The 27,552-nt window shown below is 38.8% G+C and overlaps 1 protein-coding gene and 1 pseudogene across 1 annotated transcript in view; one reads left to right on the plus strand and one right to left on the minus strand.

The window, feature by feature from the left end:
• The window catches only part of LOC138630369 (contactin-4), a 105,282-nt gene that overhangs the window by 20,361 nt on the left and 57,369 nt on the right, over positions 1-27,552 (plus strand). The gene's annotated exons all lie outside the window — the stretch shown is intronic.
• LOC138631082 (uncharacterized) lies at positions 5,779-23,976 on the minus strand (annotated as a pseudogene).

Consider the following 27,552-nt stretch of genomic DNA (forward strand, 5'->3'; position numbering starts at 1 on the left):
ACCTGCACCTGCTTTCAACACGTTAAGTGTAGGCAAATAATACTGCTTTGAAATAAGAACAGGATACTGAATTTCCCAGAGCTTGTTTTTTTTTTTTTTCTTAAATTACCTTCTATCTATTTTTACATAATCTCTGAATTCATATAATGTATTATCTACATGCACCTTGTTTCTGTAAGCTTCCAAGTAAAGATAATAAAGCCTTTTTCTTAGGTATTTCTGAGACTAAGACTGAGGTTGTCAAAGGTCTTCGGTTGGACTACACAGGCAACACATAAATAACACCACGATAAAACACTTATTTGTGTTGTTAGAGAATTTCGACATGGTGGTGTTGTCTCAAATCGCACAGTGGCATTTCGCACTTACTGGAAAAGACAACAAATTTAAATGCATCAAATGTAAACAAATCTGTCAATTTAGTTAGCTTATTTGACCTAAAAATGTACGTTTTTTTCCCCCTGATTCACACACACAAAACAATACTAATGGATTCTAATTAACAGCAGTATAGTACCATGAAGAACGCATTTATGGAGACCTGTAAAATTTGTATTTGTATCTTGCAACATTCTGCAACAGCTGCAGCTTCTTCGGTTGCAGCATTAAAAAATAGGTCGGTGGCCCCTCCCTTGTTTCTCTATGAAGCTATGATGTCAACTGCTGAGGGTGACAATTGGCCATTATGTCATACTCATTTTGTGGATCGAAATAAGTACACCATCTGGGTACTTGGTAGTGCACGGCATGTTTCCATACTTGGCAGTGTAAATTAACTTAAAATAGTAAGAGTAACTATGTAAATACACAATTTGGGACACACCTTGTGTTTTAGTCTTTTGATAGATAGACACACCCAGTGCATGCTGGGATTGGTTCCAGCTCCCTGAAGCTCTGATCAGCATAACAAAGTATTGAGGTCCTACAGGGATGTAGCTGTTTAGTGCTGAGCATCATATCAAAGGATAGAAATGGTGCACTGACATTCATTGTTATGTTGTGAACATGTTATTAACCCCTCAACATTCATCTGTTTTTTGTTGTTGTTGTTGTTTTTTATACTGGAAAAAACTAAAAGTCCAGAAGCATTTTATTTGCTGGAAGAAAAGGTAACAAACCTTTGGTATTTTAAAATGGTTTGTACTGTTTCATCGCATAGATTTGTGCTAATATAAAAAACAGTAATACCATTTAAGAGTGGGCCTATAATAATATGACAGTATATCTGGGTATTTTTGTGATAACGATATTCTTGGTGACAAAATCATGAACATTTTTTGATTATTAATTTTGATAAGATACAATTTCAACAAAAGTGTTATAGATTTATGTCATCATAAACATAACGTTATGCCTTCAAATATTAATTTCAATTGAAACAAAAATTAACTCTTAATTCTTTAGTTTGTAAACAACAGTATCTCAAAGTGAGATTCAGACCCTGTAAACAGTGCTGAGTTGGGATTTGCAGGTGCAGTGGTGCAGGAGAGCTGCTGCTCTGCCAGGACGACCAGCATGATCAGCTGCAGAGCTTCTAATGACTTCCTCCCCACTTGTCAGCAGATTCAGCGATGTTCTGGCCTGATTTTCGACGTTTGCCCATTATTAACGCAGTTTTGGGCTTTTGTTGACCTTTTATTTCGTAACGAGTCGAGTTGTTCACCTGAGCGTTCTGCAGTGCTCCGTGTGTGTGTGTGAAGCGGGGCGGAGCTGCCCGGCGCGAAGCACACAGAGAGGGCGGAGGAGGAACGGAGCAGAGTTAACACAACCATCAATTAAACTCACACTCAGCTGAAAACCTGAAGAATACAACAGCTCTCAGCCATGCGTGTTGCTCAATAAGCTGCAAGCGCATGTCATACAGCTCCACTGTGTCTCAGTGTGACGTCATCACGTCAACAACTCGGAAAATTGCCGTTGTCATGATATTTTTTTTTTTTTATATCATCTCAACAATTACACTGGTATTATCATGAATGACATGATATGGCACACGCCTAGTACCATTACAGGAAGCCTACATTTCCTGATTGATTGTACAATGCTCCTTGTACAGAAATAGGATTATTTATGGCAGGCCTTATCTCCAGAAATATCTTTTTTTTTTTCTTCATTTCTCACTCCCACCACGCTACTTTGAAATTCTAAACTTCACATAACACCTTTTCAATCAACAGAGATTGGTACTTAAGTCTGTGTAGGTTTCTTACTCATTTATCTGGTATGGTTGATGTTTTCCTTGCATCGTGTGTCTTATGTGATAATGCATTTACATGCTAGCAGGACATCAGCAGATTTTAACAGGTAAAGGTGTTCTAAAAGTCTTGAACCACATTTTAACCATGCCCCTGGTTACTAACAGGAGCTGTGATGTTGATGCATGTCATAGTGTGAATTTATTCAACAAGTACGTTCTCATTGCCAGCGTGTTGCTCCACTTCACCAGCAGCCTGCAAAGAAGGGGAACATTTAGCAGTAGAGTGCCGGGGGTAATACTGTGGTGAGGCAGCGGGGTGAATCAACCTTGTTTCACTTCTTCCCTGACGCTGTGCGACACGTGTTTGATTGACATTCCTTTTTACCAGAAAATGCTTTGTTTCTTGTTCTGCATGACAGCTGTTCCATTCCAATAAGTACTGCCACCAAACTAATTGGGCTTGGTGTGAAACCTCCAATTGTTCAACAGGCTATGACGGGGGAGAAAAAAAAAACTGATTGCTACAGTTGCAAGTGCTTTAATAACAACCTGGTTGGAGTCGCAGATATTGGGGTAATAAATAAATAAATTGTGTTGTGTTTTTAACAAGTTTATTAATGTATTTTCTCATATTTAGTTTGGTTTGAAACATCTGGAGAAACACATTATCTTCTTTCATCAATATCAACAAGATGTGGCTGATGTCTAAAAAAGCAACAACCACGAGCACATATAACCAAATATTAGTATTAGCACGTCTTTAGAGGGTGTCATTGAAGTTGTATAAATACACCTGCCATTAAAACTCAGAAAGACACATTTCAGTGAATATATGCAACATATTTATACTCATGTGCTTAATCTGTACATGCCATTGTTTGACTTGGCTTTATACAGCAACCTCATTCAGCCTGTTCACTGTGTCTTAGCACCAGAGACCTTCATATTGTGGATCATATCTCGTTTTCTTTGCTGTGCAATTGATCTTAGACGGTGAAAGGGAAACCTGCCAGCTTTACATAATTGGATTTAAAAAGATTGCTTCTCTCTTTGAGGCTCACATCAATCTCTGTACCTATTAGAAGGAATGAAGTAAATCTTATTGTCATTTCAATTGTCTTTTATTGAAGGTATGCAACAGAAGAGTACATCCTATATGTCACGCTCTCTGGTGTTAAAGCCTCTTCCTAAAGAGAGCAACCAAATACGTGTGTCTGCAGTACAAAAGCAGGATCTGCTCTTCAATACGTTAGTGTTTAGTTAATATTTGGCTACCCAGTTGCAGCTGTGCCCTTGAACATGGTATATATATATAGTTTTTTTTTAAATCCTAGTTTGGTGTGTATGTAGTGGAGTTGTATTAGTGTTTTAGGGGGGAATAAATTGAGAAAACATTGACAGGTTGAAACTGTATGCATACACGTGATTGTTCAGATCACACACCCACATAAAACAATGCCTTGGCAGCTCTGAGTCTCTTTCCCCTTTGCAATAATTTCACTCCACTTTCCGTCACAGCAGACTGTTGTGATCATTCCCAGTTTCTGTGCACTTGACAAGGCCCTGCTCAGTTCATTGCAGTTTGTCACAGGCTGCCAACGCCATGTTCACTGGACAAAAGCTTTGCATACTAATTTGAGCTCCACTACGTTTTTCACAGCAACCAGGTGTGGTCTCGTCAAAAAAAGTGTTTTAGCAAAATGTCCCCCAGTAACTCCTTCAGTTGCTGTTACATCCCATCATCAAATGCTAAATGTTTGTTGCCATGCGGAGATGAAGCACAGCATTTAATTGGCTGCTCTGATCGATCAGGACAGCTTCTATTAAAGCACACGAGTTGGAGGTAGCAGATCGCTTATGACCTCATGTCAGGATTATACCGAAGATTCAGGGAGATATTTTTGCGTGAAAAAACGATCCATACATTAATGCTGCACCCCTTGATTACAAGGAAATTGTAGCTTGTCACAGCTAGGATTTTGTTTTGTTTTTGCCACAGTTTCTATTTGTCAGGGTGACATTGTTGCTGACATTTGGTGACATCATTACATGTCCAACCAGGCTCATAAACCAGCTAACATTAAAAAAGATCATGCCCAAACTGTGACAAATGATCCGTGACAGCAGAGGTCACAGTTACAACAAGTTGACAAGTGGAACCAGCCTCAATCCATGGTGGCATAGATTCAACAAGATGATGGAAATATTCCTTTGAGACTCTGGTCCATGTTGAGAGAATTGCATCGTATAATTTCTGCAGATTTGTCAGCTGCACACCCACAGATGTCCTAATGAAGTCACATCCGGTAACTGGGGAGGAAACTTAACTCATTGTCATGTTCTTGAAACAGAATTTCCCTTTGTGACATGATGCATTATCCTGTTGGAAGTGCCTGCCTTCTTTTCCCTGATCTCACTTATCAACAAGGCGCTTCCCTCCACAAAACTGCCACTTTCTGGATGTTTTTTTTTAGTTTTTTGTACCCTTCTTAGTAAACTCAGAAAACCCCAGGAGATAAGCATTCCCTGAAATACTCAAACCAGCTTTCAGGTCAGTCATGTCACAGTCAAAGTCACTGAGATCACACTTTCCTTCCACTTTTTAACGTGTGATGGGAATATAACTGAAACTCCTGACCTGTATCTGCATGAATATATGCCTTACACTGCTGCCACATGCCTGATTAAAGACGCTCAGTTGAACATCCTGTGGACACTTTACAACTGCCATTGGGACAGACCTACAACCAAAACAAAAAGTGATGCAGCTGCATCAAGTGGACTTCCGGGGTCATTGTCAGTGATGTATGTCTGTGTATGTTAATGAAATGTACAGATTTCTGCTCATATGCTTCTGTCTTTGTTGTTTCGCTCCTCGTTGTTGTAATAGGAGACATGGGTGAACGAGCTCTACTCTTGAATAACTGAAAACATATCATTTACAGCAGGGTGTCTACAGTTTGTGCACACTATATGTCTGAGCCGTTTGCTGATTCAGTTTGATTTATTTGCCCATACAAGAGCAATGCCGTTTGACTTAACATGGCACTAAATCTCACATGTTGTCCTCCCGGTGATCTGCTGTGAGGTTCATTAAGAATAAAGACAGAATCAGGCCAACTACAAATGACCAAAAAAAATATTCTGTCTGCAGGAAAGCTGCTGAGGGTACAAGCGCAGTCAATTACATCCTCCCTTACAATTTTCCAACTAGTGTGTCATAGTAAGTTAAAACGTTAAATTGCAGTGAATTTTGTTTTGGACATTTTACTGTTAAACAGAGTCTGAACAATATATCATCCAGAAGATTTTATTAGCCGATATCGGCCTATCACAAATGTTTCTGTGTTGTCATAAATGTTGGCCAAAATACACCATTACATTACATTACATTACATTACATTTCATTTAGCTGACGCTTTTATCCAAAGCGATTTACAATAAGTGCATTTCAACCATGAGGGTACAGACCCAGAACAACAAGAATCAAGAAAGTAGAATTTTCTTCAATAAAGCCAAACTACAAAGTGCTGTCAGTAAGTGCCATTTTAAGCGCTACTAAAGTTCTACTATTCAAGGTAAAGTCGGAAGAGGTGTGTTTTTAGTTTGCGGTGGAAGATGTATAGACTTTCCGCTGTCCTGATGTTGTTGGGGAGCTCATTCCACCATTTAGGAGCCAGGACAGCAAACAGTCCTGATTTTGTAGAGTGTTTGGCTCGCAGTGAGGGAGCAACAAGCCAATTGGTAGAAGCAGAGTGGAGTGAGCGGGCTGGGATGTAAGGTTTGACCATGTCCTGGATGTAGACTGGACTCGATCTGTTCTCAGCACGGTACGCAAGTACCAATGTTTTGAAACGGATGCGTGCAGCTACTGGTAACCAGTGAAGGGAGCGGAGGAGGAGCGGAGTTGTGTGAGTGAATTTAGGAGGTTAAAGACCAGTCGAGCTGCTGCATTCTGGATGAGCTGCAGAGGTCGGATGGCGCTAACAGGTAGACCTGCCAAGATGGAGTTACAATAGTCCAGACGTGACATGACCAGAGCCTGGATCAGAGCCTGGACCAGAACCTGCTCTGCCTTCTGAGTGCGAAGGGGACATATTCTCCTGATGTGTTGTTGCGGTAATGTTGGCAGTAAGGGAGAGTTGACTGTGTCACACTGAGGTTCCTAGCAGTCAGGGTTGGGGCTAATACGGAGTTGTCAAAGGTAATACTCAGGTCATGGGTGGGAGAGTCTTTCCCTGGAAGGAAAAGTAGTTCAGTCTTGTCAAGGTTTAATTTTGAGGTGGTGTGCGGACATCCACTGAGAGATGTCAGTCAGACTGCCTGAGATTCGTGCTGCTACCTGTGTTTCAGATTGGGGAAAATATAGGATTAGTTGGGTGTCATCAGCATAGCTATGGTAGGAAAAGACATGTGAGTGAATAACAGAGCCGAGAGAGTTGGTGTACAGAGAGAAGAGGAGGGGACCCAGGACGGAGCCTTGAAGGACACCAGTAGTGAGAGGACAAGGTTCAGACACAGATCCTCTCCAAGTTACCCGGTAAGTGCGGTTGTTGAGGTAGGATGAGAGAAGGGAGAGGGCAGAGCCTGAGACACCGAGGTCCTGAAGGGAGGAAAATCACAATATGGTGGTTCACTGTGTCAAATGCAGCAGAAAGATCTAGAAGGATCAGGACAGAGGAGAGAGAGGCTGCTCTAGCAGTGTGAAGCTGCTCAGAGACAGCAAGGAGGGCAGTCTCTGTTGAGTGGCCTTGCCTTGAAGCCAGACTGGTGAGGGTGAAGAAGGCTATTATGGTGGAGATAGGAGGAGAGTGGATTAAAGATAGCTCACTTCAGAGTTTTGGAAAGAAGGGGAGTAAGAGAGACAGGAGAGACTTCAGATGGGTTGAGGGTGGGTTTCTTCAGGAGAGGGTTCACTCTTGCCTCCTTCAGAGAGTTAGGGAAACAGCAAGTTGACAGGGAAGTGTTAATGAGATGGGTGAGAAAAGAAAGAAGGTCAGGAACAATAGACTGGAGAATGTGAGATGGGATGGGGTCAAGGGGGCAGGTGGTTGGGCGGATGGAGGTTACCAAGGTAAGAACTTGATTGGGAAACGGGTGAAAGGGGAAAATGAAGGGGATGAAGATGAAGTTGATGGAAATGTAGTTACAGAAGATGGATTAGAAAATGAGGAGCGTATGTCATCTATCTTTTTTGTAAAATAGTTGACAAAGTGGCTTGGTAGAAGGGTGGAGGGAGGAGGAGGACTGCGGGGTCAAAGAGGTTAGAAAAGATGGAGAAGAGTTTTTTGGGGTTAGAAAATGAGGACTGAATTCTGGTTTGGTAGAAAGAGCTTTTGGCTGCAGAAATAGAGGCAGAGAAAGAGGAGAGAAGAGATTGATAAGTGAGCAGGTCATCATACACCAGTATGAAAACTTTCCTTACACAGCAAAATACAGAAAATATGCTGTTGTAGCTGAGGGGATGGTAAAGTCAACAAACCAAATAAACCAATTGAATCAAATCAACCATTACCGATGCATGAATAGGAGCTCACCCCAGACACTAAATACTTGCGGCTTTTCCCCATGACTGTGAGCAGAGAGAAGTAATACTTTCAGAGGAAACTGGCTTACACTGACATGTACTAAAACTTATCCCCTCAAAATGGATTTAACTGCTTTATACAATTGACTTTGCTCTGGCTAAGGTTATGCCCGCTCAAGTCTGCCTGTCTGCTTGCAAGTCACATTTTCTTCCCCACAGCAGGAGTTCCTGCTGTATCGTTGGAAAGCCTGCATGCGATCAAGCTTCGGCTTGTGAGCCCTTTGCCTCTCAGGACATTTGTCTCTGAAATGCAAAATAGCCTTTGTGGTATTTTGAAGAAGTCTATACTTCACTTTGAATGAGCTTTTTTGGATGTTTTTTTCTTGCTGGTTTTTGTGTTATTTTCTGTACAATTTAGATTACTTTAGGTTGTTGGGGAACTTGCACGGTGAATATTCAGTGGTAATTTAAATGAAGCATAGCGTTACATTTACAGAACACTGAAGTTGTGTTTGCACCAGCTGTCTCATTAATGCTTCACAATTGCTTGCTCATTCACCAGCAATGTATAACATTCAGTCATATTCCTGCAACTCTGCAGCTGTGACAAATGTCATGTACTGTATATACGGTATGTGTGGCTTGGAATTTTGAGCGCTCTTTTAAAAAGAAGAGGTTTTTTTCCAAATCTAACTCTATAATTGTGATATTACTTTACATAAAAAGTCACATAAATTTGTTGTGGATAGAGAAAAACAGGACTTGACCTCCAATTAACAACGCATTTTTAGGACGGCTGTCTACTGGGTTGTCTACTAATTGCAAGGATGGGGTTCAATCTCCACCTCCTCATGTCCACATGCTGAAATGTCCATGGTCAAGACACTGAACTCCCGCTGACAAACGAGCACCATGGCAGCTCTGTAACCATTGGTGCGTGAATGTGTGTATGTGAATGGATAAATTGGAGGCAAAACTTGTGTAGCGTGTTGTGGACCACTACGTTAAAAAGATGTCATAATAGTGCAGACCATTTAACCCTGCATTTATGGTACAATTTTGTCTTATTGGTTTCTTAAATTAGATTTAATAGTACAAGCATGTACATGTTACGACACCTCAACCATACAGCTCTTGTCCTGCTTGGATAATATTAGGAATATTTGTGTCCACAAGGGATATCATTAGAAACTCGTAACAAATCTATTCCAAAAGTTCTGAAAACTTGACAGTAGTTGTTTTTCTATTGTCCCAAAGGTACCGTAGTATAGGTGTAGCAATGGGTACACATAATTTGAGACAAGAAAGTTTCAGTTGACAACTTGCCAAAATGTTCGGATCCAGAAATGGTATTGTGATTTGCGACAGCTGCATCTGTTGTAGCAGTGCCCCACTCAACCATGCTCACAAAGACTAGCTTGTTTAGGATAATTACTACCATCATTACCAACGAGTTTGTCAAAATGTAACATTGTTCGTGTGTGTTAGCACATAATAGGCTTTTGGGATGAAGAATAGTGGAATTTCTATGGTGTTACTAAAAATGTCTGCAATCGTCTACCGTGATTGGATAACATGGATCAATAACACATGAATAAGGGTACTCACTGCTGCAAAACACACTTGGATAGCAATTCATTGCCACAAAGTATTTTAGGTATCTGAGTACCCTGTAGTTAAGTTGTATTAGTACAATCCAGTCTATAATTTATTTTGCTTTGAAGTGGCAGAAACTGCTACTAAGTTATGTATGACAAGTGCCAGACACAGAAAGACTCCAACATTATGATTGCATCTCACTGTAGATTTTAACAGTTTTCATTCATTAAGAGAGTTATATTAATATTTTGCTGGAAACAGCACATCTATGATCAGAAATAAAGCGTTGGTAAAGCTGCATGAACCAGTTTTTGAATCAGAATGTAGGATTAATAGGATGAGTTCATGAATTGCCCTGAAACTGAATAACTGAACAGTGTATTTTATTTGTTTCCACTTCCTCTTTACTCTGTCACAGAGAGGGAGTTGGCTGGCGGATGTACAGCTGGCTCATTCAGTATTGCTTTGAAGCCACTTGATGCCTTGGAGAGGCATGTGGCCTGTGTGACCTGACATCACCCTGTGTGTTGACCTGGCTGTAAAAGCCGACAACAGCACTAAAGTCCTGGTACTAACCTGCTTTACTGTGCCAGCCTAAAGAGTCTGAATGCCCACCCCTCCACCCTGCTCACTTAGCTTGCCTTAGCTTAACTGTGCTCTCTGTTTAACAGGCCTGTAGAGCAAGGGGAAATCTGAGATAGCATATGCTACTCAACCAGCAATGAGCATACAAGCGACATAATATATTAATATTAATATTAATATTAATATAAGCAAAGCTTTCAGTGAGTCAGTTAGTTGGTTGGTTGACCCACTACCTTGGTCCAAAATTAAATATATCAGCAACTACCAGAAAGACTATCATAAAATTTGTAATAGACATTCATGGTGCCCAGATGATGAATCCTTATAACTATAGTGATCCCCTGACCAGTTCCACCAGCAGACACAAGTAAACTGAATTCATAATTTAAAATATATGTTTGTCTTATCTAACAACTGCTGGCAAATGACAGGTAGTGATAATTAAAACAAGTGAACCAATCAGTAACAAGGCTCAAAATTTTAGCTCATGTTGTCCAAATAATGTAATCTGTCTGGATATAGACAGAGGGGATTCCTGCGCGACGAAAAGATGCAAAGCAGCAGAATGAATAGCCTATTATGTTCTAAATATAAGCTTTTTACTGAAAAAAAGAAAGAATCGGATGTAATCCTTTTGTAATCACTAATGTTTTACATAGTAACTGTAATTTCATTTTTTTGTATTAATATTTTGCAATAAATTGCCAATTCAATAGAAGCCTATTCTGAAGGGTTGAATGGGTAATGTATTATTATCAAGAGAATGATAATACTGTTTTTCACTCCACTTTATTATGGCTATTTGTATAACTGCTTTTATTTTTGCACCGTTAACTGATATTAAAATTAATGACACATTTGGAGAAAATCCTGAATTCATTACCATTAATTGAGGTAAGAGGATTAACCCAAACAGGAAGGCTCAGTAGAAGATAAATGAATTGAAACCTCTCAGCACAGAGCCACCTGCAGTCAGAAATGCTCTGAGTTGTTAATGACCACCAGTGGCAATTTTGCCATCAATTAAAGTGACAAGAGGATGTTAAAGGTATCTCAACAGGAAGTCTATTTTTTCGCTGTTACAGCGGTGACAGGAATGTGAAAATGAACCTCGTGGACTAGTTGACTGCAGCAACACAGTTCCCCTGGATGTGCCAGATAGTGCCACTGCAATTAAGAGCTGAGCTTGTCTAATGGGGCAGCAACATGTATAATATGTGGATACAGAATGAGCTGTGAAGGCTCTGAGCATCAAATCTTAATGACTTAGACTGAATGTAGTCTTAGATGATGGTTAGTCGATCAAAGTCACAGGAGTTTCTTAGAGTCTGAAAAAAAGCCAGTGCTAAAACGTGCCCCCGTCTCTTTTTAAAATTCTATTGATTTTTCAGTTCAAATGTATTGCTGTATAGGAACATAGTCAGCTATGCACTATCAACCCAACACCCACTTTTGCCAGGTGGGATATTAAACAAACACACGCTGCATCTTGAAGGTAGCAACAGGCAGACTGTAAACACTGCAGGAGCCATTTTAATGGTGCAAAGCATGAGTCAGACTTAAATGAAAAGACACACAGCAGGACATCTTCATCAAAAATAGCAACCTTTCAATGAAAATAGTCCTGAAATGAGCCTAAAGTTAACATTGTTTTAATAGATTTGATCAAGTTTGTCAGCTTTGATACCAGCTTATAGTTTAAGTTCGCGTGATAGTAATCTTTAGAGTTCTCAACCTGTATTCTCATGAATATTCTTGTTGATCAACAACGACTGTAAGTTTAAGTACTGTTCGATAAACTTTCCGAGTTTTAAAACATCAGTGTTTGATATATCTGAAGCAGGGGTCTTCAACATTTTCTTTCCTCTGAGAGCTACTTTGACAAAATGAAAGTGAGTAGCTCTCGGACACCATCAAATTTACTGAGCTGAGCTCTACCAAACCAGCTTCTTTTATGTGAACAAAAACAAATTGATACATAAGACATACTAAACAAGCTACTGCTTGGAGACCCTTTTTCTAGAAAGTGAATGAAGGGAGGAGGAGAGGGAAAACAGAAGAAAGGGAGAACAGAGGGTGAAACATGGGAGAAAGAAACGTTTAAAAAAAAAAAAGTGCAACTGCTTCTTGAAAAAAGACTGATTTAACAGTTGATGAAACAGAAATCCCTGCAAGATATCATTTGTTCCAAATAAATTCTGCCAATATAGTGCAGTGTTTTTGTTCCCAAAATGTTCCTCTTAAGGTTAGGATAACGTTTCCTAAAAATATACATTCTTACGATGTTTTTCAGAACATTGCCACAACATTATGCCATAATTTGTTAAATGAACTGCCATATTAAGATATTGTTTTCTTATGCTGTCTGTAGGTGTTTACATTAATAAGGTTTGTAAACTCAGCAGTTTGAGTACCTGAATAAAGGGTTAGCCCACCCTTTATTTTACCGCTACACCCCTGTTAGGCTTTTAATAAAAAGCACAGGCATTCAGCAGAGTTCAGGGGAATGATGCTGGGCTTTCAGGGAATGTTGCTGTAAAATACAGAAACATCCATATTCACACTGACTTTTAATATCCATTCACAATAGCAACTGAGATCCAGGAGCTGCGCTGTTACTTAGTCTCATGTATAATGTATGATACAATGTGTTGCATGACTTCGGCGACCTTTGCTCTTATTATTGCTGCATGACAATCACAGTGTGTGTGTAACACTGCTGACCGCTGTAGTACAGGTCACAGAGAACTGTTCTTCCGTGCTTTGTCCTTTTGTTCCCCTCGTGACCTGGAAAGGTTTTTGAGGAGTTGTTTCTTATTTCCTAAGAGAGCTTTTGCTGGGCCAGGAACCATTGCTCGTGTAGGTCTGAGACATTGTCTTGACATACATCAGCTGGACTTAACTGGACTTCTCTGCATTGACAAAAAGCATTCTTAGTACAGGCTCAGCATCTGAATGCTGAGCCACATTATGGGTCATTCTGTCGGTTACTCAGCCCATTTGTCGGGCTCTCTTTGTCACATACAATCACGTTCCCCACAGGATGAAGTCTATTTACGTTGCTGTCCTCTATCCACATGGAGGCAATGGTTCTGTTGTTTAGTGGCACGTCACTCCAAACAATTGGACGTGTTGCCATAAAATGTGACACCCAAATGATCGATTCAAATGATTTTTGATCCCAGGTAACAATTTTCTATTTGGGTGACATATCTCAACACCCATGGAATAGATCAGCAGAAAGGTGAGGATTTGATCATTTTTACATGACAAATATCCAACTCGTATCAAAATCATCTCTCCCTAATACATAGTTGGTTACACTTTACGGTAAGGGTACATTCATTTATTATGAATTCATGCAATATTCACGCAATATTTCATTCATTGATGAATCATCAGGAAGTAACATGAATTCAATGTTTTTCATTATTGACCTCATGCTTGAACAACACATTCATTTAAGTTTTAAGTAAGGTGAGCACATCATCATGGATTATGATTTATTGAGCGTGATCATAATGCGTTATTTGCAAAAGATTTTGGACCACTGAACAAAACTCTGCAGCACAGAGGACACCATGAAATCATAATCGACTAAGCATTAGTTACTCATCAGGTTATCATGTTTGTGGCCCTTAAAAGTCAAGCGGTGACCCACTTAATTTTTACCGTCCATTGTGTGTAAGAGTGAATGGGGCTAGAACGGTGACATGTCATTGAAAATAAGATTTGGCATTAAAAAAAAGTTCTATTGACATTCTAAAATGCTTTCATTGTGATTGTGAGCACGTTAGAATGCTGATGTTAACACTTTTTGTGCTTTTATATGCATAGTTTTGTTTGAGATATTTTAGGTTGAATACCTAATGATTTTTTTTTTTATACAATTTTAAGATTGTATAAGTATTGTATATGTCTCCTGAACATATATAATTTACCAAGTGCTCACAAAACAGTTAACCCTATGCTACAGCAGTGGTATTTTGGCTAATGCTGTGTTCCTGAGATGCCTGTTTAAAATCCCAGCTTACTACCAGACAAATAGGCAATTCAGTGTTCCAGAATGTTCAAGTTGGAAATCTTAAGGTTTATTTTTAGGATTATTGATATGTATTGACCTGACAGTTTGATGTTAGTGCAAGTACAACAAAAGACTTCAAAGTGTGGGATGAAAAATGCACAATCTTCTGACAATCACTGTTTTCTCCCTTCAAATTGAAAACTTGGCTTTGAAGTGAGTTCGACTGTGTGAAGTTGGGGCCCAAGTGTTGCCTAATTTATTCTAGTCACCTCATGAAAGAGTAACTTCACCTTATGTGCAAGTCTCAGGTTTGCAGACACCCTGTTTGCATTGCTGTTAAAATAAATGTGTCACTGTTTGTTTTAAAAAAAACAACAACACTAATGGCGGGAGTAGCAGCTGAATAATACATATTTTATTTAGCCTTTTGAACTGCAGCAAAAAAAATAAATTAACAGTTTTTTTTTTTTTTTTTTTTTTTTTTTCTGAGAATCTGTTAGATGCGTTTGTTTAGACAGTAGATGTCACTTGACCAGCTGTGGATTTTTCATGAAACCTTTTGTCAGTTTCTCTTGTACTCACATCTTTGCTTTCTCATTGTTTACATTTATTTTATTTTTCTATGAAAGCGAGTGCTTGCCTTCATTATCAAAGGTTGGCACACACGTGTCTCTTGTTTAAATGACAGGTCGTTAGCTTGTTGGTGTCTGACGAATTTTTCAGGTGGCTCGGTAACGAAATATAGACTAATTATCAAGAAATGCAAAGACTCACTCATCCAACCTTCAGCACCACTCTGCGCTCATAATGCACTAACACATATGTGCTGGTAAAACATATCAGGTTTCTGCGATATGTTTTAATATTATTGTCATTCCTGTATTCACTATTTTTCAACAAACGATCAACAAGGAAAACATGATGTTTGAGGATACAACTCTTACTCCTGATGTAGTGACTAGTTGTATTATCCTTTAAGTGTCAGGACATTCTTTCCTCAGCCATGTCGTCTAAATGGGGCCTGCGACCTGGTAGTAATGGGTGTCTTGTCTCATGGGTTGATACTTTCAGGCTGAGTCAGTGAGAGCCAAATTAATTGAAACCACTGGATTGCATGAGAAGCCAAGAGTAACGGAGACTGTAGGGGATAGTGCTGTTTGGATTAGTAACTTAAGATGTAACAACCCAAGCTTTAATGACTATTTTGGTTTTTGGAACTTTTGTTGAACTGTTGTCTGACATTTAAAAGAATATAACATCACACTGAAGTTAATTGTTGAGATTTCAGAATGCAGGAACATAGCTAAGCAGAGGTCTAACATTGCAAGAATAACGTTTCAAGACAACGGTTTAGCCAGGTTATTTAAACTATTTCATTTAGAGAGTAAAATAAAAGTGAATCCACCCAAATGGTTGGCATATTTGGCCTGGGGGCTTGTTTGAAATCTGTGATAGTCTGACTGCTTATATCTCTCTTGCGGTCAGACTTGTTAAGAGCAAAGTTGCAACATTCCCAGATGTTATCTCTTAACTCGGTGACAACAGATTTGTTAGTGATATTATGGCAAAATTATTAGTTTTATATTCATATTACAAATTAAAAGGGTTTAGTTTTCAAATTGCAAGTTGCAAGAGCTGTGATTCTAATTCAAGTATAGCATAATTAACCTTGTCAAAAATCTTTTAAACTATGCTAAAAAATTTTTTTTTTTAAACTGCTGTATTATATTAACATTAATTCTGTTGATTAAAAAACAGTAATAACACCAACACTGTTGTGTGGGTTTTTGGGGTGACTAAAAGCGATTAAGTTGGAGTCAAACATTTCTTTTTAAATGTAGTTTCAATGATCGGGGGCCGTGGTAGAGTTAGATGAAGTGATATGAACAGTTATAGCAACATTAGAAAATATAGAGGAATTGAAGTCAAAGCAAGGCCCAAAAGATTGTAACAATAAATAAATAAACAACAATTTACAATGGTCCTTTACTGACATGTGAAATTGTTCAGCCCTAATTGAGTGGAATAATGGATACTTGTGGTCAGGATTGTCTTACCTTTGCTTTCCCTTCAACAGAGGCATTGAGCCAGTAAGTTGCTCAAATTTAATAATTTGATTTAAGTAAATGCTCAGCTAACATTATGGTATGAAGGTTTTTGTAATCGTCTATGTTAGAAACTGTACTGTGCACAGAGATCCTTTCGTTCTCTGGGAGGTGATTCTTGATTGTTGCTGTGCCTGACCCTTCAGCAGCAGAAGTCCCGAGACATTTACATTCTGAAATTGAAATGTCTCAGTTTTCAAAGCAGGTGCAGTGTAGTCCTGTACGACTATTTGTAGACCCACTTTAAGAGCAGACTGATGTTAGATTTTCAATATATAGAGTTGTGTGGGCTGCCCTTGACCACAGCTGCTGAAATTTGACAGTTTTTGCTTTTAGGTATGATCATTATTATTTACTACTCTTTCATTAATGCTGACACCAAACATATTGTTACTTTGGCCACAGTCTAATTTGAATATTTTACCATTGTTGTGCTTAATTCACGTCCCTTTTATGTATGTATTTGTGTGAATACTTTTAGTATTTGTGTGAATACTTTTAGCATTTGTGTGAATACTTTTAGTATTCAAAACATCTAATGAGCTTTGACAATGATCTATCAGTGTGCCAACAAGCACACATATATCAATGTAAATTAATTTGAAAGGTTTTTATTTCTTGGGGATGATGAAGAAACAGAGACAATTGCTCCCCAGCATGAACAAACAGAAGTATGCTCTCCAAGATTCTGCACCACAATAATGAAAACAGAGACTAATGTAGTTCATGAACTAATTTCCCACAGAAATCAATATTAGAGTAAGATCTAATATATCTCAACTTCTTAACATGGGTCTGAGAAAGTAAGTCAACTAACATTTTTGATCACAAATCATTTTAAATACATTTCAATGGGTAAAATGTTTTTTTTTTTACACATTAAGTTCAGTTTACTTGTTATGATGGGTGTTACTCAGTCTTTGAAAACATTGTTATATTGGGGTCATACTAGGGGCTATCCAATAATGGCAATATGCAATTTAAATATTGTGATGCTTCATTGCCATGTCAGACTTAATGTAGTTCTCTCTTCGGGTATTTGTTTTTCTTCACTACATTTATGAAATGTAACTACAAAAAGTTAAATTAACAGTTTAGTGAGGCATACATACTAGAAATACAGTATTTGTCCAATGTCAAATCAAAATATGTAAGTACAGCTGAGCCAAGATGGTACTGGCAGCAGAAAAGTGGCTAAAATCCTCTAATTCTAAATTTGATTAATTAATACATATCTTCCACCCAAGTGTAAAAATAGCACATTGGTGTTTCATCGGGAATGCCAGACTGTTGCAGTAACGTTCTATGGTGTTGTACTTAATGTGAGGTTGCCAGGAACCAAGAAGTTCCAATCCTCTCCCAAAAAGTATAAATATTACACTAAGATTTCCCAAAATGCTGAATTTTTTTTGTAATTTTTGAGTAATTATCAGACCAAAGGTAGAAAAAAAATGCACGTGAAAGCCCCATCTTAAGTAAACTGGGTCATCCAAAAAATAAATTATATTCTGTTTGGAAACTGAGTTTAACATTTTAAAATGTGTAATCATTTTATCTTCTTTTATTGTCAGAAATGGAACAAAAACACAGCGCCCAACCTCAAGCCAGAGTGCAATTTAGAGTTAGCTGATTATTCATTTTCAAAAAAAGACAAGACTCAAAGTAAAAAAAGACTAACATCAGTAAAGCAGATTAACAAACTCCAACACAGGCAATGCAACTGGCCACCGCCACACACTCCACACACTCCACACTTCATAAAACTTGGTTGGGTGAAGAAGATAACTTTGTTCATTCTGTTTCATTTCAAAAGCGCTGTGCCCATACATCATTCTGGGTAACACTAAACATGCAGGAGGATCAATATGTGATCAATAATGAAAATGGGCGGCTGTCCCAATATCATATTTCTGGATTAAATGTGTTGTTTCTCCTTATTTTTTATTTTTTTTGTATAATTGCAAATTAATGACACTGTTGTTGATTTGACTTTCGCAACAACACTTTAGCTATAGTGTAATTCAACATGCTTTTATTATTTGTTGTGTCTTATAAAGAAAAGAAAACATTTTGGCCGCCATTAGAGTAAAGCAGACTCCTTTTTTTTTATTTAGCAGAAATTTTTATTAATTTTCAATTGCTATCATAATGTTTTCAGCATTAACTTCCAGCACCAAATAGGCACCAAATGTATGCACACTGGTGAAAGACTGTTTGTGTGTGTGGGTGGAGAGTGGGGTTAAGCATTAGGATTGGTATCAATTGATGTTGACCATCTCTTAGACCCCCAAATCCATGGACCTTTGTAGTGTTAAGAAGCTTTGAAGGCCTCTTTATCCTTACAAATTAAATTTAGACTTGAGCATTTTGTACAGGTTGTGGGCTGTAATCTTTTCCTCTGAGAATCTCTCGCTTAACAACTTAATAGATGTGCAGCTATGTGTTCCGAGCACTGGTTCAAAAACATGAAACGCACATAAAAGGACCATTTTTAAAGACCTTACAACAACAGACATAAATATAATCTATATGCTACCACAAAGCAGCTGCGTGAAGATCTTTCTTCCGAGTATCACTGAGTCTGGCACTTCAAATCTCCTGAGAACTGACAGCAGACTTCTCTCTTCATCAAACTTTTTCAAACAAGCCGCCATCGGAACTGCTGAAGAGATGGAAGTAACAAAATGGCATACATTTTTCATGTAGTAAATATATTGCCAGGTTTCTTCTTGTGTTCTGCCAGAGCTCCCATTGAAGTCTCTTGCTGTCAGGCCCGAGCGTGAACAAACTCCTTGTTGGCTCACTTCCAGATGTCAGTGGGTGTAATTAAACAGCCCTGAACTTGATTTCTTTTATGAGGATACTCAGTCAAAGCCTTGTCAAGAAAAACAGCCGCTGCTTACACCCCACCTTTCCTAAATTGTGTCATTTGCAGTGTGACCTACAGGAGGAATGATGATAAAAATCCTTCTCCATTGTCTGAAATACCACCGCTACCTCCCACATTATTCAGGTGACTGACAGCTGCAATTGCCCAGCCAGCAACAGAAGCGGGAAGTGTCGACAGAAGCCAGAGTATCTCTGATGATACTGTACGGTGTGATGATGCAGGTGTTACAGCATCAGCAATTTATGATTGAGGGTGTTTTCTTTTTTACAAAAAAAAAAATGTTTTGCCATTTTCTATTTTGCACACAGGGCTGCCATTGCATTTCACTAAAAACTCTAATTTCTATTGGATGTTTTTTTCTTCTCAAGGCTGCCACAGCTTTTCTTTTCTTATGAATAAAATATGTCAAGCGGCCCTAAAACACACTTTTAATTTGAAATGCAGTGTGCTTAACTGAGCAAAATAAAAGTATTAGTTAATTTGTTTTGGTGAGTTTGTTATACCAATGTTCTTCTTTGACCGCTTGGCTTTTAAAGTGCTGTAATTTAAACTTCACTAATTTTATAAAAGTTGCTATATTTATTGCTATTGTTGAGCTATAGTGAGAAAAATATCAGGCTAGTCATATAAAAAATACAAAAAATAAAAATAATGTACTTGTATGTAATGAATTTTGTTCAGCGAATAGTGTGTGCAGCGAATAGTGTGTGTGTGTGTGTGTGTGTGTGTGTGTGTGTGTGTGTGTGTGTGTGTGTGTGTGTGTGTGTGTGTGTGTGTGTGTGTGTGTGTGTGTGTGTGTGTGGGGGTGGGTGGAGGGTGGGGAGGGGGGATAGATTGTTAGCCTGGTTTTATTGTTTTATAAAACTGACTGATAAACTGATGGTTGGAAGCTGTCTGATTTATGCAGACAGTCCAAATCGAAATATGCATTCAGCCTTACACTATATTCTCACTGAAAGTGGTCAGCTGAGTGAAGATATGTTACCAAGGTAGGAGCGAGCTGATGGGAAAAAAAGGAAAAACTGGTAGAAGCAGTCACGACCTTTGGCACAGAGCTGTAGGCAGGGCTTGTTGTGTAGCTGCCTGGATGTGTGCACACAGCTATTGTTTGTTGGAAGCTTAACCCAGGATGGATATTGATTACTCGGATGATACTCATCGAGAGTACATTATCCATACCGGATACTCGTTCCACCCGAATACTCGGCTCAACCCTAATTGATACAGATTGTTAGTTGCATGGAGGTACCAAAGAAGATGTGCATTTCTCTTGCTGATTTCACAACTGAGGGGTGATCAAAAACATCCAAGACTGTTCCTGCTGTACATGAACAGAGCGCAGCACAGTAATGCACATGGACCAGGGGGTAGCAATAACTTTCGTGAGTAGGTATTCCTAGTTACATTGCTCAGAAAACATAAGCACTTGTTTGACACATGTTTTTGTCACCGCTGGTGCACGCATAGCCCATTTGCGATTTCATCTGGGGCTTGAGCAGAGAAACATCGAATCTGTGTCAAACTCAGGCAATTGACCCATGAAACGCTTCAGAAAGCCTGCAGCAATGAAGCAATGAGCAGGCACGATGTTTTGAGTGACATTCGCGTTTCAAGAGGGGCTTCACTTTCCAAGACCTAAAAAGACTCATCAAGTCAGGAGCACCACCAGGTGGGTTTTCTTTAACATTCACAAGGTTGTTTAGTGACTCTGAAAATATTTGTCCAAGGTTCAGACTGTCTACACCGTGTTCTACTGTGACTTGCTGAGGTGTCTGGGGGAAAACCATTTGGTGCAAATTGCCTGAACTGTACCACAATGGTAATTGGGTTCTCTAACATGACAGCATGCCTGCTCGCAGTCTCGCCCGAACTACACAATCGTTGCTCCCCGCCACATCTATTCATCAGATTTGGCTCCCTGCAAGAGGTTTCACACAGAACTTGATGTTCACTCTCTGCTCAGGTTTCAGGTCCATGGTAAAATTACAAATGTGCACAATATCGGCGTGTGGCTCAAAACAGAAATATTGATACTTTAGATCCAAAGCGTTTTTGTATTAATCCCTACTTTTTACTTTCAGTAATTTGAGGTAGATATTTATTTTATCATAAACATACAGTGAACGTGACTATGCTATCACCAGAATCAATCTAAATAAGACATTGTTAATATAAACTACTTTTCCCTCTGCCTGTCAACGTCATTTGTGAACTAGAGCTCTATAAATGCGTGAGCCATTGAACAGTTTTGGCATTGATTATAGCACACCACAAACAGTCATATGAAGACTGTTTGCAGTTCTCTAAACAGCTATGATGTGTTATGTGATGTATGTGGGTTACTGTGGCTACAACATAAACCTTGTAAAGCATCTGCGATTTATTCACAATACAGAATATAAGGAGTTTATTTAGTGACCGTTTGAAGATAAGATGTTGCTGTTGGCAAGGCAGAATTCACTCACAGTTATTTGGCTGTGGGAGGAAATATCCAAGTACAGAGTGTGTGTTGCTATGGCGCCATATTACAGCTATGTCTGTTTAGAGCGTTTTTTAGAGCGAAGTGTTTTTCTCTGAGCACAGTGTATTTTTCAAACTGTTTTTTAATGGGAGTGCTGAATGTTCTGTGTTTTTTCTGTCCGCCAAGACTTGAAATTTGTTTAACTTTGGGCAAAACGCTACGCTGCACTCGTCACTGTCACTTTGTACCAAGCTGTCTAATCACGGGAGGGGTGGGACAAATGCCACAAAGACCTAACATCTTTTTTTTTTTTTCACCACAGCACATACCTCAATCAAATGGAGAGATATTCCTCCGAGCTGATGGCCTCCCGATAGTTTGTGCCTTTCCATGAAATGAAAGGTACAATTTTCCGGAGCAACATTTCAAACTGTGTCCTGCTCATAAGAAATTTATACTTGAACCGGACTCTGTCCAACTGCAGCTCTGGAACCAATAGCAAGTATTCTACTTCATGCAAGCATTTTTACACTGAGTTTTGTTGAAACCACAAACTATCTGTGAAACTGGATTCTTGCAACCCATGAATCAACTGTTACTTCCAAGGATATTCTGTGTCATAGCAATCAAAGCATCTCAGCAAAGTATCTCAGCAAAAAAACGTTGTGCCTCAAAAGCGCTCACAAGCCATCCCAGCTATGCATTTCCAGAAGAGCGCCTGGCATTCTGGGAAAAAAAATAAATATTTGGTGGACACCGGCCTTCAAGTCTGTTGATGTTCAAACAAGAGCTCCTCACTTTCTAAAAAAAACACAGAATGTCGTTTCATTAAAAATGATATAAATATACAAACTAATAATGAGATACGGTTATGAAGTGGGTAATATAATGAAATGAGTAAATGTCACAATAAATAGCTATACAAAGAAAAGGGCACCAACTTCAATAAACTATTTCTCAGTTTATTATCATTATTTTAATGTCCTTATGCTGACGTTGCTGTTTTATTGCCAATTACTCTGTACATTTTAATATCCTGTTTTACTCTATAGACAAACCTTACCTACTAAATGTGCCCATGATCAGGCAATGATGCACACAAACCCATTGTCATTGTTCTGACAGCTGACAGATTATTTAAAAATGTAAGTATTTATTCTCATTATATTAATATATTTCTCATGGCATTCAATTTCAACATAGTATTCTATATATAACAGCAAGCCTCAGTAACCTGGAAATTCTTCTCCTCTACAGTAGCTCTGGTGTAATCTGAAAGGCTACATAGATGCTTGTTATATTTTCCATTTCAGAACACATTACGCTTTTGAATAAAGTGTTGGTATCATATCAACCCAGTGTTTTTTGGGCATTGGCTTGGAAAGGAAATCAGTGTTATGTTCCAGTGCTCACAAAAACGTGTGTAACACATGCTGATGTTAAACAACAGATATTACTTGGAATATGCACTCATAAAGGTTATTGTTTCCTCTTGCTCGATGGGCATTATAGTGCCATGTTTCGTTCAAGCGCAATAGGAATAGTCTTGGAAAGTTTTGATCGCCCCGCACACACCACGAGACTGATGAACCATATGTTATCAAGCATAAACATACACTGGTTCATTTGCTTTGTGGTATAAGCAAGTTTTAGCTAACTTTTAGCTTTAAATGTAGAATTGGCTTTTTAGATGATAAGGGGTCCCCTAAGTTCACCAACTAGCTGTTCATTTTGGCCGTCGGTGTAGGCAGTGTGCAGTGAGCTAATCAAAACTTTTCCACTGAATACAGCTGATAAAAATGCAGTTTTTTCAAGATGAAGTTAGAATGAACCAAAACAAGTAAGCTTCGGCGCTAAACCAGAACAATCAGCTTAAAGGGACTTTGGAGAGTGGAGGGGAAATGCAGGGTAAGATGATAATTCTCAGAGTGTTCATCATTACGACCAATCCCTCAATCAAATTATACTTAGCAATTTGACCTAGTCTTAATAGAAAATACAAAATATTTAGTGCAGTTTCAATTAAATAGAACACAGAAATTAGAATTAACAATATTAGATGTTGTATTTGAAATAATACAACAAAAAATATGAATTAATAGGGCTTTCAGGGAGGTTGATGTTTATGTAGATAATGCAAAAGACAACTTTAAAATGTCACATAACTGGAGCCACAAGCTGTTATGATATGGTGTTGTAACAGACCCAGACGCAGACACAGTAGGAAGATGTTTATTTTCGAACCAGGAAGTCCTTTATTCTCACCAAACACTGACGCACAGTAGGCAGAGAAAATACAATATAGAAGTCCGTACGGGGCCAGAGGCCAATGTTCAGCAAGGAGACTAATCTCCTCTCATCTGCTCTCTCCTCCTGAGCCAGAAGCTGGCTCCATCGCGGATTGGGGCTGGCAGGCAGGCAGGCAGACAGGTACGTGGCGTGGGCGTGTCTTCGCTGGGTGAATCCCGAGGTCCTCCACAAGCGAGCGGTAGGCTGACATAGATGGGTGGGCGTAGCTTCGCTGGGGAATCCCGAGGCTTCTCCACAGCGAGTGGCAGGCTGACGTGGCTTTGTGGAAATCCCGACATTCTCCACAAGCGTGTAGACAAGCAGGATCGACTGTGTGACACCCAAAGCTTGACACAGGATTGCCAAGACTTCTCAGCTGATGTCTGAGGAACGAACCGGAATCTTCTTCGTACAGGTGATACCCGAGGCTCGACGCTGGACGGAAAGTCAGTGTCAACTGTGTGACGCCCGAGGCTCTGCACAGGACTGCTAAGATCTCAACAGCTGATCTCCGTGGAACGAACTGGAATCTTCCTCGTTCAGGTGAATGCCCGTGGCTCGACGCTGAACGGCAGGAAACAGGAAACAGACGGAGTCAGAACCGGGAATCTCAGGCAAGGAGACGGACAGGCTTACGGGACGGGATGTCGGGTAGGTTAACGGACGGACTGACGTCGGTCGTGAGACTGGCCGCAGCTGTGCTGACGGAGAGAGAGGCGCGGCAGTGGGCGGAGCTCGGAGGAGGATAATGCGAGGAACACAAAACTAAACACAAGCACGTGGCATACAATAACAAACAGACATGGAAATGACAGCACACATGAGGAGAGGTGATCAAATAGAGGGAAACACACTAGGATCAGACAGGAATCCTCACACAAGCAAAGTATGGGGGCAGCACTTTTGCCATCTATTATATGCAGCTCCACATGGAAGCTAACTGACATAGGATCTTGTAAGTGTTATATTACTTATTATATTAATAATAATCTTTTGTAAAATATGTGTATACCACATTGTAACAACATAGTCAACCAGGTTGACAAAACAGACAAGATTTACTAAAACATACTTATGACACTACTTTTACGAAAATGTCTAATTCATTCAAATAATATTGTGCAGTGTCTTCCATTGATGAATTTGGTCTCATTTTAGCCTCTTTGTGTCAACTGACAAATTAGACTTTTTGTTGCTTTTGCAGTGAATTAGTTACAGATATCAGAGCAGCAAAAGACAACACTCGTACTGGAAGCAATCGAATAGAGAGTAAAGGCCTGAAGCAATGCAGTTGAATATTTGGAGGGCCTGGAATTTGAAACCATGAATTATTCATTTGTGGCACTTTATTGAATGTGAAGAGTTTCTCTATCATTCATAATCTCTATAGCTACTGTAATGTGACTCTTGCTGTTGGCACTCTGGGGTTTCCAACAGGCCATGTGATACAAATAGAGAAGGGGTTGAAATAATAATAATAATAATGATAATGCAAAGATAGAAAAACCATACATGCATTCAGGATGAAAATTGCATTCGAAATCAGGGTTCAATAAAGTCATTCAGTTCATGAGATGTCATCTTATTCATTAAAAATGAGTAATATATCAGTGTCACAGAGAAATCTTCAACTCAGGAACAGGGAATCTTAAAGTTTAAAGTGAAAGATTTTTACTAAATTGTATTATTTGTCCCTTTTAGGATGGTAACTGGCTACAAAAAAAAGGGTATATATAGGTATTCCCCCCTTAGATATTGAAACACTCCCTCTAGGAAATCCCTATCTTGCAATTGCAATAATACAGTTCCAAGCAATTTGCACAATATTTGAGTGAGCTTGACATTTTGCAATATTCCTGTAGTTTTTTTTTCTGCAAACAATGTCCTTAACAGAAGCTCTGCTAAAAGCATTACAGCAAATAGCAGCCTTTCCTAACATAATTTGCGTTTTTAACAAAAATAACTCCTTATTTACAATCAGCAAGGCTTTGCTCCATCTTCATTCACCATCCAAACAGAGCATGCTTGCGAGCTAAAAAAAAAGTGACAGGGTTTGTGGAAAATGTGGTCTTGTCATTGGAATGAGGAATATGTTGAATTAGTTGTATACAGACTTCCAGACTTGTGTTGATTTACTTTTAAACTTTGAGCCAAAAATTCATGATTAAATAAAGATTATAGCAAAAAAAAAAAAAAATTGTCATGTGAACCATGTTTATTACCATTGGAAGCGATTACATATTCAACTTTATCAGCTTTTATAAAGTTTTTGTAATTCCCACAATTTTACTGCAAAAAAATATGTTAAACCTCCAAAATGACATAGTAATGTGTACAATTTAACCATCTTTCTAATCATCCAAAACACCCCCTAATGTTGCTGCAATCATAAAATGTATTTCTTCCTCAGGGAGTACTTTCTTTGCAAGCCAACCACACACAGCATTACAATAGTGAATACAAAGTATTTTATGCACTTCATTATAGGTTGAATCTCTATAGTGTTCAAGGACAGTGGGAAGGGGATTGAATTGCAGTTGCAATTGATTGTGAGATTTCCTTGATTGATTGCATTCCGATTTTACCTAAAAAAATAATGAGTCAGAGATTTAATGTATCCAGAACCACATCTCTCTGGAAACTAGGTAATATTGGTCTGTTCTGCTTGCTAATTTGTCAACTTGCTCGCTTTTTTGCTGTTATTGTTTTTGTTGTTGTTTCTTTTTAATCATAAGCCAAGTATGCCACATTTTTACAGTTTTAGCTGCTACCTCGACATCGCAAGGTGATGTGAGCAAACTTGCAGGACAACACACCTGCAGATTGGTGCTAGCAAAAATAAGGTAATGATTATAAAGCTGTGCATAAATTAATTTAGCTGTCAGCCAGTACTTGTACTTGTCAATAACATGACTCATGACTTGACATGAGTCTACAGCATGATTGCTAGTTTGTTTTGAAATTATAATTTTGTGTGGTTACCACTTGAGGTCACAGAGGTCACAATTGGTGTTTTTCAGCATATGTCCCATAATGGTGCTTTAAGTAACATTGATGGTTTTCAAGTACTAAGTTGAAGATCTTGTGCTTCTATGAAAGTTTAACTGTCCCATTAAAAAAAAATGTATTCAACCGAAAGGAGCCATTAAAAAAAGTTACCCTCACTTACCATAATCATAGTATTGTTTATTTTCAAGTGAGTTTGCCCATAAAGTGCTTTAGATAACATCACTAAAATCACAAAGAAAGCCCTGTGGATTGTGGTTTAGACAAATTCTATTTATTTGTGATGCTCTTACTAGTAAAATGCCTTTTGACGGACCCAAAACCAGATGAGCTTAACAACATTTACTATTTTTGTCACCATCTATGTATTACATTTCATTTAGGCTGACACTTTTATCCAACGTGACTTACAACACACTGATGGGTACAACATCAGGAGCAATTTTTTAGGGTTCAGTGTCTTGCTCAAGGATGCTTAAGCATGTGGAGTTGGGATTGAACCACCAACCTTCCAATTAGTGTGCAACCCACTCTACCGACTGAGCTACAGCCTCCCCCAGTATGACAGGAAATGACTTGGCTTGAAATGACTGCATGTGTCAAACAACGTTTTCTTGCTTCTGGGTATGCTAAAACATTGTGTGGCTCACTGCACATTAATGTTTCCCTCTGTGGTCTTGCCCATGCTTTTTTCCTCAGTTCCAACTTTTTTAGGCACTGGGAAAGTTTTACAAACATGAAAACTCTATTGTTCATAAAAATAAAAAAAAACATACTACGAAATATGGTAATGAACCTTGTTTACAGTTTGGACCTCAGTATCCCCTACTCTCCTAAAATATTCATGGTTGTAACACAACTGCTAAAGT

The sequence above is a fragment of the Brachyistius frenatus genome, unplaced genomic scaffold, assembly GCF_029030835.1.
Source record: "Brachyistius frenatus isolate BFR_SWC_R1_liver_20210118 unplaced genomic scaffold, ASM2903083v1 Contig_4, whole genome shotgun sequence".
Taxonomy (NCBI): domain Eukaryota; kingdom Metazoa; phylum Chordata; class Actinopteri; family Embiotocidae; genus Brachyistius; species Brachyistius frenatus.